Here is a 14,258-nt window from a genome sequence, read left to right on the forward strand (position 1 = left end):
TCTCTTTCTTTCCCTTGCCCTTTTTCTTGAAACTAGTGGTCTTGTTTAACCATCAACTGAAAGTGCAACTATCCCTGGGTGGTTTTGGTAATTCCTAACAACATATAGCTCATTGAGCTAATGCTATTTCAAGATAAATATTTCAGGAAAGCTCAATGATTGGCATGGCATGGATTAGGAATGTGGACCCCTCAAAATGCTAAGGACACATATTGGCTCAAGCTCAAGACTCTACATTTTAGTTTTAGTGATCCAAGATCACATTGAGTCCATAGGAAAAGCCAATACTATTAAAAGGGGATGAGGTGTTGCTTAACGGGTTACTTGCTCAAAATTCTTAGTGATATGCTCCAAAAACCCTCAACCACTTTCTCATATCCACATATGTCGCAAACCAAAAGTCAAACTCGGCCCCACCGAAACCTTCTATCCGGCGCCACCGAGTTCAGTTGTCATAGCCACTGCCACAAAACCCTAGTCATTTCGGTGTTACCGATAGGGATCTCGGTCTCATCGAGATGGGATTGCAAACTCTCTATTTCCCTTCGTAATGTTTCGGTTAAACCGACATGAGCGATTGGTCCCACCGAGTTCGCAATGCAAACTCTCTGTTTCCCTTTTGTAACATTTCGGTCTCACCGAGATGAGCGAATCGGTCCCACCGAGTTTTCCTGACCAACTCTCTGTTAGCTTATTACCAAAATCGGTCCCACCGAGTTTGTGTAATCGGTCTCACCGAGATTACGTTATGCCCTAACCCTAATGAAATCGGTCCCACCGAGTTGACATGTCGGTCCCACCGAAAAGCCTAACGTTCACATTTTGAACTAGATCGGTCTGACCGAGTTTCGTTGTTTGGTCCCACCGAGTTTGGTGATTTGTGTGTAACGGTTAGCTTTTGTGTGGAGGCTATATATACCCCTCCACCCACTCTTCATTCGTGGAGAGAGCCATCAGAACATGCCTACACTTCCATCATACATTTTCTGAGAGAGAACCACCTACTCATGTTTTGAGGTCAAGATATTCCATTCCAACCATATGAATCTTGATCTCTAGCCTTCTCCAAGTTGCTTTCCACTCAAATCATCTTTCCACCAAGTCCAAATCTGTGAGAGAGAGTTGAGTGTTGGGGAGACTATCATTTGAAGCACAAGAGCAAGGAGTCCATCATCAACACACCATCTATTACCTTTTGGAGAGTGGTGTCTCCTAGATTGGTTAGGTGTCACTTGGGAGCCTCTGTCAAGATTGTGGAGTTGAACCAAGGAGTGTGTACAGGCAAGGAGATCGCCTACTTCGTGAAGATCTACCCTAGTGAGGCAAGTCCTTCGTGGGTGATGGCCATGGTGGGATAGACAAGGTTGCTTCTTCGTGGACCCTCCGTGGGTGGAGCCCTCCGTGGACTCGCGCAACCGTTACCCTTCGTGGGTTGAAGTCTCCATCAACGTGGATGTACGATAGCACCACCTATTGGAACCACGCCAAAAATCTTCGTGTCTACATTGCATTTGCTCCCTCCAAACTCCTCCCTTTACCTTCATGTGCAATGTTTTACATTCCGATGCTATACTCTTAGACTTGCATGTGTAGGTTGGATGCTTGACTAGTGCCAAGTTGCTAAAATCTACCAAGACTTAAAATTCGGAAAAGGCTATATTTTTATTTGGTCAAGTAGTCTAATCACCCCCCCTCTAGACATACTTTTGATCCTACAAGTGGTGTTAGAGCTACGGTCTCCATTTGCCTTGATTTCCATAGCTTTTGGTGATCATAGCCTTGGTTTCGCAACCTAGGAGAGTATGGCGTCTAGCGAGGGAAATTACCCCCGTAGAGGTCCTTACTTTGATGGTACTAATTTTTCTAGTTGGAAGCATAATATGAAAATGCATATTGTTGGACATAACCCTGCCGTTTGGGCTATTGTGTGTATTGGCTTGCAAGGTGAATTCTTTGATGGGAGAGAACCGAACCGTGAAGCTACCGCGGAAGAGTTGAAGATGCTGCAATACAATGCTCAAGCTTGTGATATTCTCTTCAACGGATTGTGCCCCGAAGAATTCAACAAAATCAGCCGTCTTGAGAATGCAAAGGAAATTTGGGATACTTTGGTTGATATGCACGAAGGTACCGACTCCGTCAAGGAATCCAAATTGGATGTGCTTCAAAGTCAACTTGACAAGTTCAAAATGAAGGATGGTGAAGGTGTCGCTGAAATGTACTCTAGGCTTGCTCTCATCACAAATGAGATTGCCGGCTTAGAGAGTGAAGAGATGACCGATAGATTCATCATTAAGAAGATCCTAAGAGCCTTGGATGGAAATATGATACCGTGTGCACATTGATCCAAATGATGCCCAATTATAAAGATCTCAAGCCAACGGAAGTCATTGGAAGAATTGTTGCTCATGAGATGTCACTCAAGGATAAGGAAGAGCTTCACAACAAGACAAGTGGTGCTTACAAAGCCTCATGTGATGCTCCCACATCATCAAGTGAGAAACAAGCCTTCAATGAAGAATTGAGCCTAATGGTGAAGAATTTCAACAAGTTCTACAAGAGTAGAAGCAAGGAAAGAATTTCCAAGTCAAGGTCCTACAATGACAAAAGGTCTTCAAGTCGTGAACGAAATTGCAACAATTGTGGAAGACCCGGACACTACTCAAATGAGTGTACGGCTCCCTACAAAAGTGTAACATCCCAAATTTTCAATTTGGTATGTTATACATAGATCATCATTGCATATCATATTTTATTGCATTTTGACAAATCCTCGATAAATCCTAAGCAACTCAAGGACCCTAGGAGAGAGTTGGGGATTTTCCCGATTTTTCATATTTGATTTTCATCGAATAATAAAACGAGGATTTTTGGTTTTAATTATTTTTCTCTCTGGAAAAATATTTCTTTTAAAAACAAATGAGAGGAGAAAATATGACTTCTCCAAAACAAATGAAATACTGGAGGAAAAATGTTAAAATCATTTATTGGATTTGATTCGGATTTTATTTGCAATTTTAATTGCATTAAAAATATTGCATGTTTTCAAAAATTTATTTTTGTGTCAAAAAAATGTTCACCCTGTTCTAAATATTCTAACTAGACGGGGAAAATTTGTTTTATCTTTTTTGGACTTTCATTTATTTTTCTATGAATTTTTCCGCGGAACGTATTTAAAAAAAATCCGCACCGCGCCCGACCGGGCCGAAGCCCAGCCGAGCCGCCGGCCCGCCCCGCGTCGTCCTCCCCGCGTACGCCAGCGCCGCCGCTCGCCGAGTCTGGCTCGAGCACGGGACCCCGCCGCCTTGCCCCCTCCTCCAAGCCGCTGCCCCCCTCCATATATAGCCGCCCCCCCCCTCTTCTCACCCCGCCGCCGCCCGCACCTGCCCCGCACCCCGCCGTCGCCGGAGCCGAAGCTCGAGGCCGCCGCCGCTCGCCGTTCGCCGCCCCCTCACCGCCCCGAGCACCCCCGAGCCCCGCCGCACCCCGCCGCCCTCGCCGGAGCAGCCGGAACCCCGCCGGAGCCCCGCCCCGACGAGGTATACCTCGCCGCCGTTTTGCCGGTTTTGTTTTTTTAAAAAAACCGTTCGTTTAAAAAAAACCCTAGATCGGTTTTTTTGGTTTTGTTATTTTGTGAGCGTTCACCGACTCGTTCGTTTTAGCGAACGCGTTCGTCGGATTTTCTCTGTTAACGAACGTCCGTTCTTTAATCGTTCGTCCGTTTTTCTTTTTCGTCGGATTTTTCCGCGATTATCTCAGATCTCGATTTCTGATCGAATCTTCATTTCTGTTTAACTTTTCGCTCGTATATCGGAATCAGGTGATTCAAGCGCCTAGAGTTTCGTCTCGAAATTCTCTTTCCGTTTAACCTACTCAAACAAGTTTTTGCTACTATAAAATTTGACCTAGATCCAGATTAGTAAACGAAGATTGTTTCTTTCGCAGTTTGACTTTCGTTGCTTCGTTCGAGTTGATTCTTTTTGCAAACCGGAGTTCTTAAGTTGAACTTTCTGGTTGGATCTTTCATTTGAGTTTTACCTGTGCATTAGATGAGTACTAATTGTCTGCTTGTTTGTTTGCGATAGAGTACCCGGAGTGTGCCGCTTGTTACTTCGAATCGCTAGGTTTCGCGGATCATCAGCAAGGCAAGTAACACTTTGATCATACCCTTCCATACCCAGTTTTTATTGCATTAGATCTATTCCTCAAACATTGCATGATTAGGATCTAATTAAATTGTGGGTTTTGGGAAGTAGTTGAGGTAGTACCTATTACCTGTTTCAATTATCAAACCCTTGGGAGTTACTTCTACGTTTGCTATTATATTGCCATGCTATGCTCGTAGACGTGGATTGGGTTTGAGTGATATACATGACAGATGTGAGATTGTTAATAATGGTTTACTTAAGGTGGCAACTAAAACTCACATCTGGGTGGATTGAGGTACCTGGGTATTCCAGGATTGCCTGTTTTTCTTTTGGACCGCCACCCAGGTTCAAAGGGATCATGAGATTATTCATGCTAGAAACTTCCGTGTGCAGCCGCAAGCTATTATGGGCTCTAGCATAGTTGACTAAGTTGTGTGAACTCTTACAGTGGTAGACTAGCAGATGTAGGGGAAAGTAGGTGTAACTGTCTACCCATACGTAAGGTGCAAACACTTCTGAAAGACTGTGTCTCGGTCATCCGTTTCTCAAACATCATGTAGTGTGAGAATCAAGCGGAGGCGATCGAGTCTTGTGGGGAAAAGTGCACAAACCTCTGCAGAGTGTACAAACTAATCATGGTTAGCCGTGTCCCCGGTTATGGACAACTTGAGTATCTAGTACTTGGATTATCATGTGAATCTCATCACCATGTTACCTTTAATTAATTTTGCTGGGTTAATGATGATTCTTAATTGGGATTGAGATGCTGTCAACCATCTCAATGTTTCACAACCACCATGATAGTTAAATAAAATTTATTCCTTTGCAGTAGGGAAAAATTGGCTTTTCGCAAAAACTTTAACCATAGAGCTTCCACCAGCCATATATGCATGTAGTATAGCCTTATTATTGTTCATTTTTCTCTATGTGTTACTTTGCCAGCATATTCTATGTGCTGACCCGTTTTCGGGCTGCAACGTTTCATGTTGCAGACTTTTCAGACGACGAGTAAGGTGCCTTAGGTCATGGACTCACTTATCTTCCAAGTCTTCCGCTGTTATCGTTTTTAGATGGCCTTAAGCCATATTTATCATACTTAATCTCTTTGGAGATATTCGATGTAATAAGTGTGTGATTGCTACTCTATTATAAATCCTCCATTTGTACTGTGCGTGTCAGCATTACTGATCCAGGGATGACACTGGTGCACAGCAGCACAGACTATTTGAGGTCTGGTCGCTACAAAAGGTGGTATCAGAGCACACGCTGACTGTAGGACACGACCACTAAGCTTAAGCCCTAGAAAGCTTCTCTCTTCTCATTTCTGACCCCTCTCCACTTTCTATTCTTTTAGGAATGGCGGATGCAAGGAGCAAGTTCATGCAACCCGATGAAGACACGCCTTTTTGTCGACACTTCAAGGAAGTCACTAAGTATTTGAACATAGGAATACCAAGCATCACCGGAACCTACAACGCCACATTGCCCGAAGAGGAGAGCTGGAAGATTCAAGTTCACATTCCAGGAAGGACGTTTATGCCAGTTACTGAACCCATAAGATTGGTTTTCGAAGCACCAACCTGGAGTTTAGGGAAGAGCATGGCCGCACACATCGCCATGGGACGCATTGGAGAAGTCTACCACCAGGAGCTTAAGGATACAATTTATCAGATTTGTGGACGCCGAGACGCGCAATGGGAGATGATCAGAACCAAGAAGGATGGATCAATCGCAGCTTTCATCCAGGAGCAAAACCAACATATTCGTCGCCAGGAGAACCAGATGTGCACGGACAAGGAAGAACTGAAGAAGGCATTAACCAAGATCAAGGAGCTGGAGGAAGAACTCAAGGCTACACGCGAGGATTATATGGAGGAAATCATCGCACTAGTAGGGAAGAATGACGACCTGGAGAAGAAGATTGGAGTATTCATGGGAAATCCAGTGCCAAAAGCAAAGGATGACGAATGCACTTGTCCGGATAACTACATCATCATCGACGACACCGACTCGGAACCAAGTGAAGATGACTATGTTGATGAAGCTGGAGCAGACATCATGGAGTCTTCAACTGATCAGAATTTCTAGTAGACTACCAAATCAGTAGTAGTTTTCCCCCATTTAATAGTATAGTTCAAGCACTTTTGTAACGCTAGTTAGATCGATTGTTATGCCTTGTTTGAATTGATTGAGTGATATTGATTGTATTTGTCTCATGAGCATATGGGTAGTGTTTTCCCTCTAGACCTCATTCTATTCTTAACTCTCATCTTTTTCTAACCCATCAGATGCCTCCGAGACGCGACACCGGATTTGTTTTCCCACCGGAGATCACCCAGTTGATTCAGCAACAGAATGCCCTGATGCAAGTGTTAGTGCAGAACCAAGGCAACAACAACAACCCACCGCCACCACCACCTGTTGATCACTTAGCCCGTTTCTTAAGGCTAAACCCGCCGGTGTTTTCCAGTAGCACCGAGCCGATTGTTGCAGATGATTGGCTCCGCAAAGTTGGAAGGGAGTTGACCACTGCAGGATGCACAGATGCGGAAAGAGTGCGTTTTGCCGCACATCAGCTTGATGGACCCGCAGTATCATGGTGGGAGAATTATACAGCCACGTACCCTATTGACACTGTCACATGGGACCAGTTTCAGCAAGCTTTCCGTACAGCACATGTTTCAGCAGGAGCTATGGCTATGAAGAAGCGTGAGTTACGCAACCTACGCCAAGGAGGATGCACCGTAGGCCAGTATGTGGAAGATTTCAGTAAGTTAGCACGTTATGCACCAGATGACGTTGCTACAGATGCTGCTAAGCAGGAGAAATTTTTGGAAGGACTGAATGATGAACTGAGTATGCAGTTGATGGTAGCAACCTTCAACAACTACCAGGAGCTGGTAGATAGAGCTCTCATGATTGAAGGGAAGCAACAGCAGATTGAAAACTGTAAGAGGAAGTATGGACAAGGGAAGTACAATTCTGGAGCTCAGCAGAAGCCACGATTTGCCCCGAAACCAGGAGGACAGTTTCAGCATACCCATGGAGGAGGTAGTTCGCACAACCATAATGGCTCTAAAAATGGTAATGGGAATGGAGGAAGCAACGGACAGAACCGCACCAACCCATCTACCCCAGCCAAGAGGGACCTGAGCCAAGTCACTTGCTTTAAGTGCCAGAAGACTGGACATTATGCCAATGAATGTCCTGAAGCCCAAAATGGAAATGGCAATGGAAGCTCTGGGAAGAAGCCGAACCCGTTCAACAAAGGACACGTGAACCACGTGAGCGTGGAGGAGGTTGAAGCACAGCCTGATGCAGTAATAGGTAAGTTTTTGGTTAAGTCATTTGCTGCAACCGTTCTTTTCGATACTGGTGCATCGCATTCATACATATCAAGGGGATTTGTGAATAAGTTTAAGCTGTCCACCCAAGTTCTCAAAACCCCTATGTTAGTAACCTCGCCAGGAGCAGAGTATATGGCAAGCCAAGGATGTTTTCAGATACCATTGGCAATTGGTAGGCATGTTTTCCCCTCAGACCTAATAGTTTTGGAGTCGCAAGGTTTGGATGTGATTTTGGGAATGCATTGGCTATCGTTGTATGGAGGAAACATCGATTGTGCCAACAAGACGATTCTGCTTACCACCCCAGAAGGAAAAAGGATCAAGTATGTATCCAGGCATATGCCGAAGAGGACTCAAGTGAATTCCTTATCAGGAGTTGTACAGGAGGAAGTACCAGTGGTGAAAGATTATCCGGATGTATTTCCAGAAGAGCTGCCAGGCATGCCACCAGATAGAGACATTGGGTTCTTGATTGAACTTTTGCCAGGCACAGGGCCAATATCTAAGAGACCGTACAGGATGCCCGCAAAAGATTTGGAGGAAATTAAGAAGCAGATCAAGATGTTACTGGATAAAGGCTATATTCGCCCAAGTTCGTCACCTTGGGGATCACCAGTACTTCTAGTGGAGAAGAAAGATGGATCACTGAGGATGGTTGTTGATTACCGTGGATTGAATGAAGTGACCATCAAAAACAAGTACCCACTGCCGATGATCAATGATTTGTTTGACCGCCTACAAGGAGCTAAAGTATTTTCCAAGATCGATCTACGATCAGGATACCATCAGTTAAAGATTCGAGAGCAGGATATACCTAAGACGGCTTTTACCACCAGATATGGATTATATGAGTATACCGTTATGTCATTTGGTCTGACTAACGCACCTGCCTATTTCATGAACCTGATGAACAAAGTGTTTATGGAGTTTTTGGATAATTTCGTCGTGGTGTTCATTGATGATATTTTAGTCTTTTCCAAGAATGAGGAAGAGCATGAGGAGCATTTGCGATTGGTACTTGAGAAGCTCAGAGAACATCAGTTATACGCCAAGTTCAGCAAGTGTGAATTTTGGCTGAAGGAAGTTGGATTCCTTGGACATGTTATTTCTGGAGAAGGAATAGCAGTAGACCCTGCCAAGGTTGACACAGTGACAAGTTGGGAATCACCCATGACAGTTGGAGAAATCCGGAGTTTTCTTGGACTTGCAGGATACTACCGGAGATTCATCGAGAACTTTTCGAAGATTGCTAAGCCCATGACTGAGCTATTGAAGAAGGACACCAAATTCAATTGGACCGAGGATTGTGAAGCTAGTTTCCAAGAGTTGAAGAAACGATTGGTTACATCACCAGTGTTGATTCTGCCAGATCAACGCAAGGATTATGAAGTTTATTGCGACGCTTCTCGTCGAGGACTTGGAGCAGTGCTTATGCAGGAAGGAAGAGTTGTGTCATATGCTTCACGACAACTTAAACCCCATGAGAAGAATTATGCTACGCATGATTTGGAGTTAGCAGCCGTGGTGCATGCATTGAAGACATGGAGACATTTTCTCATCGGAAACCATTGTGAGGTGTACACAGATCACAAGAGTTTGAAGTATATTTTCACGCAAAAGGAGTTAAACCTCAGACAGAGGAGATGGTTGGATCTCATAAAGGACTATGATATGAGATTGCATTATCACCCAGGGAAGGCTAACGTAGTAGCAGACGCGTTGAGCCGCAAGAGTCATGTCAACACCCTCATGACAGGAGAGTTACCTCAGGAGTTAACCGAGGACCTTCGCGAGCTATGTTTGGAGATAGTCCCAAGAGGCTATTTAGCGACACTGGAGATTCAGTCTACCTTGATGGAAAGGATTAGAGAAGCTCAGAAGACGGACAAGGAGATTGAAGAGATAAAGGAGAAGATGAGCAAAGGAAAAGCCAAGGGATTTCGTGAGGATGAGCACGATACCTTATGGTTTGAGGACCGCGTATATGTGCCAAATGATCCGGAGATCAGGAAGTTGATTTTGCAAGAAGCCCATGATTCACCGTACTCGATTCACCCAGGGAATACCAAGATGTATTTGGATCTGAAGAATACTTTCTGGTGGACCGGAATGAAGAAGGATATTGCAGAGTATGTGGCAGTTTGTGATGTATGTCAGAGAGTGAAGGCGGAGCATCAGAAGCCAGCAGGATTGCTACAACCATTGCCGATACCCGAATGGAAGTGGGAGAAAATAGGCATGGATTTTATCACGGGATTACCCAGGACTCGTTCAGGCTATGACTCGATATGGGTTGTAGTCGACCGTTTGACGAAAGTGGCTCATTTCATTCCAGTGAAGACCACTTACACCAGTGCTAAGTTGGCAAAGATATACATGACCCGGATCGTATGTTTGCATGGAGTTCCGAGGACCATTGTATCAGACAGAGGAACCCAATTTACCTCGAAGTTTTGGAAGTAGTTACATGAAACATTGGGAACCAGGCTAGAATTTAGCACAGCTTTTCACCCACAGACAGATGGACAGACCGAGAGAGTCAACCAGATTTTGGAGGACATGTTAAGAGCTTGTGCACTAGATTATGGATCTAGTTGGGACGACAATTTGCCATATGCAGAGTTTTCGTATAACAACAGTTATCAGACCAGTTTGAAGATGGCCCCTTTCGAAGCCTTGTACGGAAGGAGGTGTAGAACACCGTTGTTATGGGACGAAGTTGGAGACCGTCAGTTGTTTGGACCAGATTTGATTAAGGAGTCTGAACAGAAAGTAAGGTTTATTCGCGATAGGCTCAAGGTAGCCCAGTCCAGGCAGAAGAGTTATGCTGATTCTAAACGAAAGGAGACAGTTCACGAAGTTGGAGACCGAGTTTATCTTCGAGTATCACCACTTCGAGGAGTGAAGCGTTTTGGAGTTAAGGGAAAGTTAGCGCCTCGTTTTATCGGACCATACAGAGATTTGGAACGTATGGGAGAGGTTGCCTACAAGCTGGAATTGCCCGGAGGATTGTCAGGAGTTCATGACGTATTTCACGTTTCCCAGTTGAAGAAGTGCCACGCAGAGATGGCTGAGATACCACTGAGAGATACTGTGCCACTGGAAGCAATTCAGCTGGAAAGTGATTTGACCTATGAGGAGAAACCCGTTAAGATTCTTGAGTATGCCAGCCGAGTTACCCGCAGTAAGGTTATCAAGTTTTGCAAAGTCCAGTGGAGTCACCACACGGAAGATGAAGCCACCTGGGAGCGAGAGGAAGATCTACGGAAGGACCACTCCCACCTGTTTTCTAGCCAACCCGAATCTCGAGGGCGAGATTCATCTTAAGGGGGGTAGGTTTGTAACATCCCAAATTTTCAATTTGATATGTTATACATAGATCATCATTGCATATCATATTTTATTGCATTTTGACAAATCCTCGATAAATCCTAAGCAACTCAAGGACCCTCGGAGAGAGTTGGGGATTTTCCCGATTTTTCATATTTGATTTTCATCGAATAATAAAACGAGGATTTTTGGTTTTAATTATTTTTCTCTCCGGAAAAATATTTCTTTTAAAAACAAATGAGAGGAGAAAATATGACTTCTCCAAAACAAATGAAATACTGGAGGAAAAATGATAAAATCATTTATTGGATTTTATTTGCAATTATAATTGCATTAAAAATATTGCATGTTTTCAAAAATTTATTTTTGTGTCAAACAAATGTTCACCCTGTTCTAAATATTCTAACTAGACGGGGAAAATTTGTTTTATCTTTTTTGGACTTTTATTTATTTTTTTACGAATTTTTCCGCGGAATGTATTTAAAAAAAAAATCCGCGCCGCGCCCGGCCGGGCCGAAGCCCAGCCGAGCCGCCGGCCCGCCCCGCGTCGTCCTCCCTGCGTACGCCAGCGCCGCCGCTCGCCGAGTCCGGCTCAAGCACGGGACCCCGCCGCCTTGCCCCCTCCTCCAAGCCGCTGCCCCCCTCCATATATAGCCGCCCCCCCCTCTTCTCACCCCGCCGCCGCCCGCACCTGCCCCGCACCCCGCCGCCGCCGGAGCCGGAGCTCGAGGCCGCCGTCGCTCGCCGTTCGCCGCCCCCTCGCCGCCCCGAGCACCCCCGAGCCCCGCCGCACCCCGCCGCCCTCGCCGGAGCAGCCGGAACCCCGCCGGAGCCCCGCCCCGACGAGGTATACCTCGCCGCCGTTTGGCCGGTTTTGTTTTAAAAAAAACCGTTCGTTTAAAAAAAAACCTAGATCGGTTTTTTTTCGGTTTTGTTATTTTGTGAGCGTTCACCGACTCGTTCGTTTTAGCGAACGCGTTCGTCGGATTTTCTCTGTTAACGAACGTCCGTTCTTTAACCGTTCGTCCGTTTTTCTTTTTCGTCGGATTTTTCCGCGATTATCTCAGATCTCGATTTCTGATCGAATCTTCGTTTCTGTTTAACTTTTCGCTCGTATATCGGAATCAGGTGATTCAAGCGCCTAGAGTTTCGTCTCGAAATTCTCTTTCCGTTTAACCTACTCAAACAAGTTTTTGCTACTATAAAATTTGACCTAGATCCAGATTAGTAAATGAAGATTGTTTCTTTCGCAGTTTGACTTTCGTTGCTTCGTTCGAGTTGATTCTTTTTGCAAACCGGAGTTCTTAAGTTGAACTTTCTGGTTGGATCTTTCATTCGAGTTTTACCTGTGCATTAGATGAGTACTGATTGTCTGCTTGTTTGTTTGCGATAGAGTACCCGGAGTGTGCCGCTTGTTACTTCGAATCTCTAGGTTTCGCGGATCATCAGCAAGGCATGTAACACTTTGATCATACCCTTCCATACCCAGTTTTTATTGCATTAGATCTATTCCTCAAACATTGCATGATTAGGATCTAATTAAATTGTGGGTTTTGGGAAGTAGTTGAGGTAGTACCTATTACCTGTCTCAATTATCAAACCCTTGGGAGTTACTTCTACGTTTGCTATTATATTGCCATGCTATGCTCGTAGACGTGGATTGGGTTTGAGTGATATACATGACAGATGTGAGATTGTTAATAATGGTTTACTTAAGGTGGCAACTAAAACTCACATCTGGGTGGATTGAGGTACCTGGGTATTCCAGGATTGCCTGTTTTTCTTTTGGACCGCCACCCAGGTTCAAAGGGATCATGAGATTATTCATGCTAGAAACTTCCGTGTGCAGCCGCAAGCTATTATGGGCTCTAGCATAGTTGACTAAGTTGTGTGAACTCTTACAGTGGTAGACTAGCAGATGTAGGGGAAAGTAGGTGTAACTGTCTACCCATACGTAAGGTGCAAACACTTCTGAAAGACTGTGTCTCGGTCATCCGTTTCTCAAACATCATGTAGTGCGAGAATCAAGCGGAGGCGATCGAGTCTTGTGGGGAAAAGTGCACAAACCTCTGCAGAGTGTACAAACTAATCATGGTTAGCCGTGTCCCCGGTTATGGACAACTTGAGTATCTAGTACTTGGATTATCATGTGAATCTCATCACCATGTTACCTTTAATTAATTTTGCTGGGTTAATGATGATTCTTAATTGGGATTGAGATGCTGTCAACCATCTCAATGTTTCACAACCACCATGATAGTCAAATAAAATTTATTCCTTTGCAGTAGGGAAAAATTGGCTTTTCGCAAAAACTTTAACCATAGAGCTTCCACCAGCCATATATGCATGTAGTATAGCCTTATTATTGTTCATTTTTCTCTATGTGTTACTTTGCCAGCATATTCTATGTGCTGACCCGTTTTCGGGCTGCAACGTTTCATGTTGCAGACTTTTCAGACGACGAGTAAGGTGCCTTAGGTCGTGGTCTTATACTCAGTGATGACGCTGGAGTTGATGGACTCACTTATCTTCCAAGTCTTCCGCTGTTATCGTTTTTAGATGGCCTTAAGCCATATTTATCATACTTAATCTCTTTGGAGATATTCGATGTAATAAGTGTGTGATTGCTACTCTGTTATAAATCCTCCATTTGTACTGTGCGTGTCAGCATTACTGATCCAGGGATGACACTGGTGCACAGCAGCACAGACTATTTGAGGTCTGGTCGCTACAAAAAGAAGAGAAGATACTCCTAAAAGAAGAAGTAGAAGAGAAGAATCACCACCAAGAGAGAGGAGTAGAGATGATCGTTATGAACGAAGAACCTTTCGGAGAAGCAAGGATTTGGAAAGGAAGGACAAATCATCAAAGAGCTACACCAAACAAAGACATCAAGCTCACGTTGGTGAATGGGTATCCGACTCCGACTTCGACCATCACTCCAAAAGAAGTTATCACTCTGACTCCGAATATACTCAAGATGAAGGTGTTGCCGGTCTAGCACTTGTGTCAACCAACTCCTACGACATATTTGACACACCAAATGAAGGAATTGGAAGATGCTTCATGGATAAAGGCCCAAAGGTATCACACCCCGAGTATGTTGATTTCAGTAGTGATGAAGATGATTTGCTATGAGATGATGATTTACTTATTGACAACTCTAGTTATGAAAACTATGATGAACTTGCTTTTAATCATGCTAATCAAGATAAAATGAATGACGATGATAAGAAGGAGATTGAGCGTCTAACTAAAGAGCTAAACACTCTTAAGTTAGCTCATTAAACTACCTTGGAAGATCATCGAGAACTTTTAAAGACTCATGAGAAGCTACACTTTGAAAAGCTCAACCTTGAGCAAGAGCATGAGTTCTTAAAAGAATCAATGATGATCTTCGCAAGAAAAGTTCTTCTTACATTGCCATGCGTTT

This window comes from Aegilops tauschii, chromosome 6, assembly GCF_002575655.3.
Source record: "Aegilops tauschii subsp. strangulata cultivar AL8/78 chromosome 6, Aet v6.0, whole genome shotgun sequence".
In the NCBI taxonomy this organism is placed as follows: Eukaryota; Viridiplantae; Streptophyta; class Magnoliopsida; order Poales; family Poaceae; genus Aegilops; species Aegilops tauschii.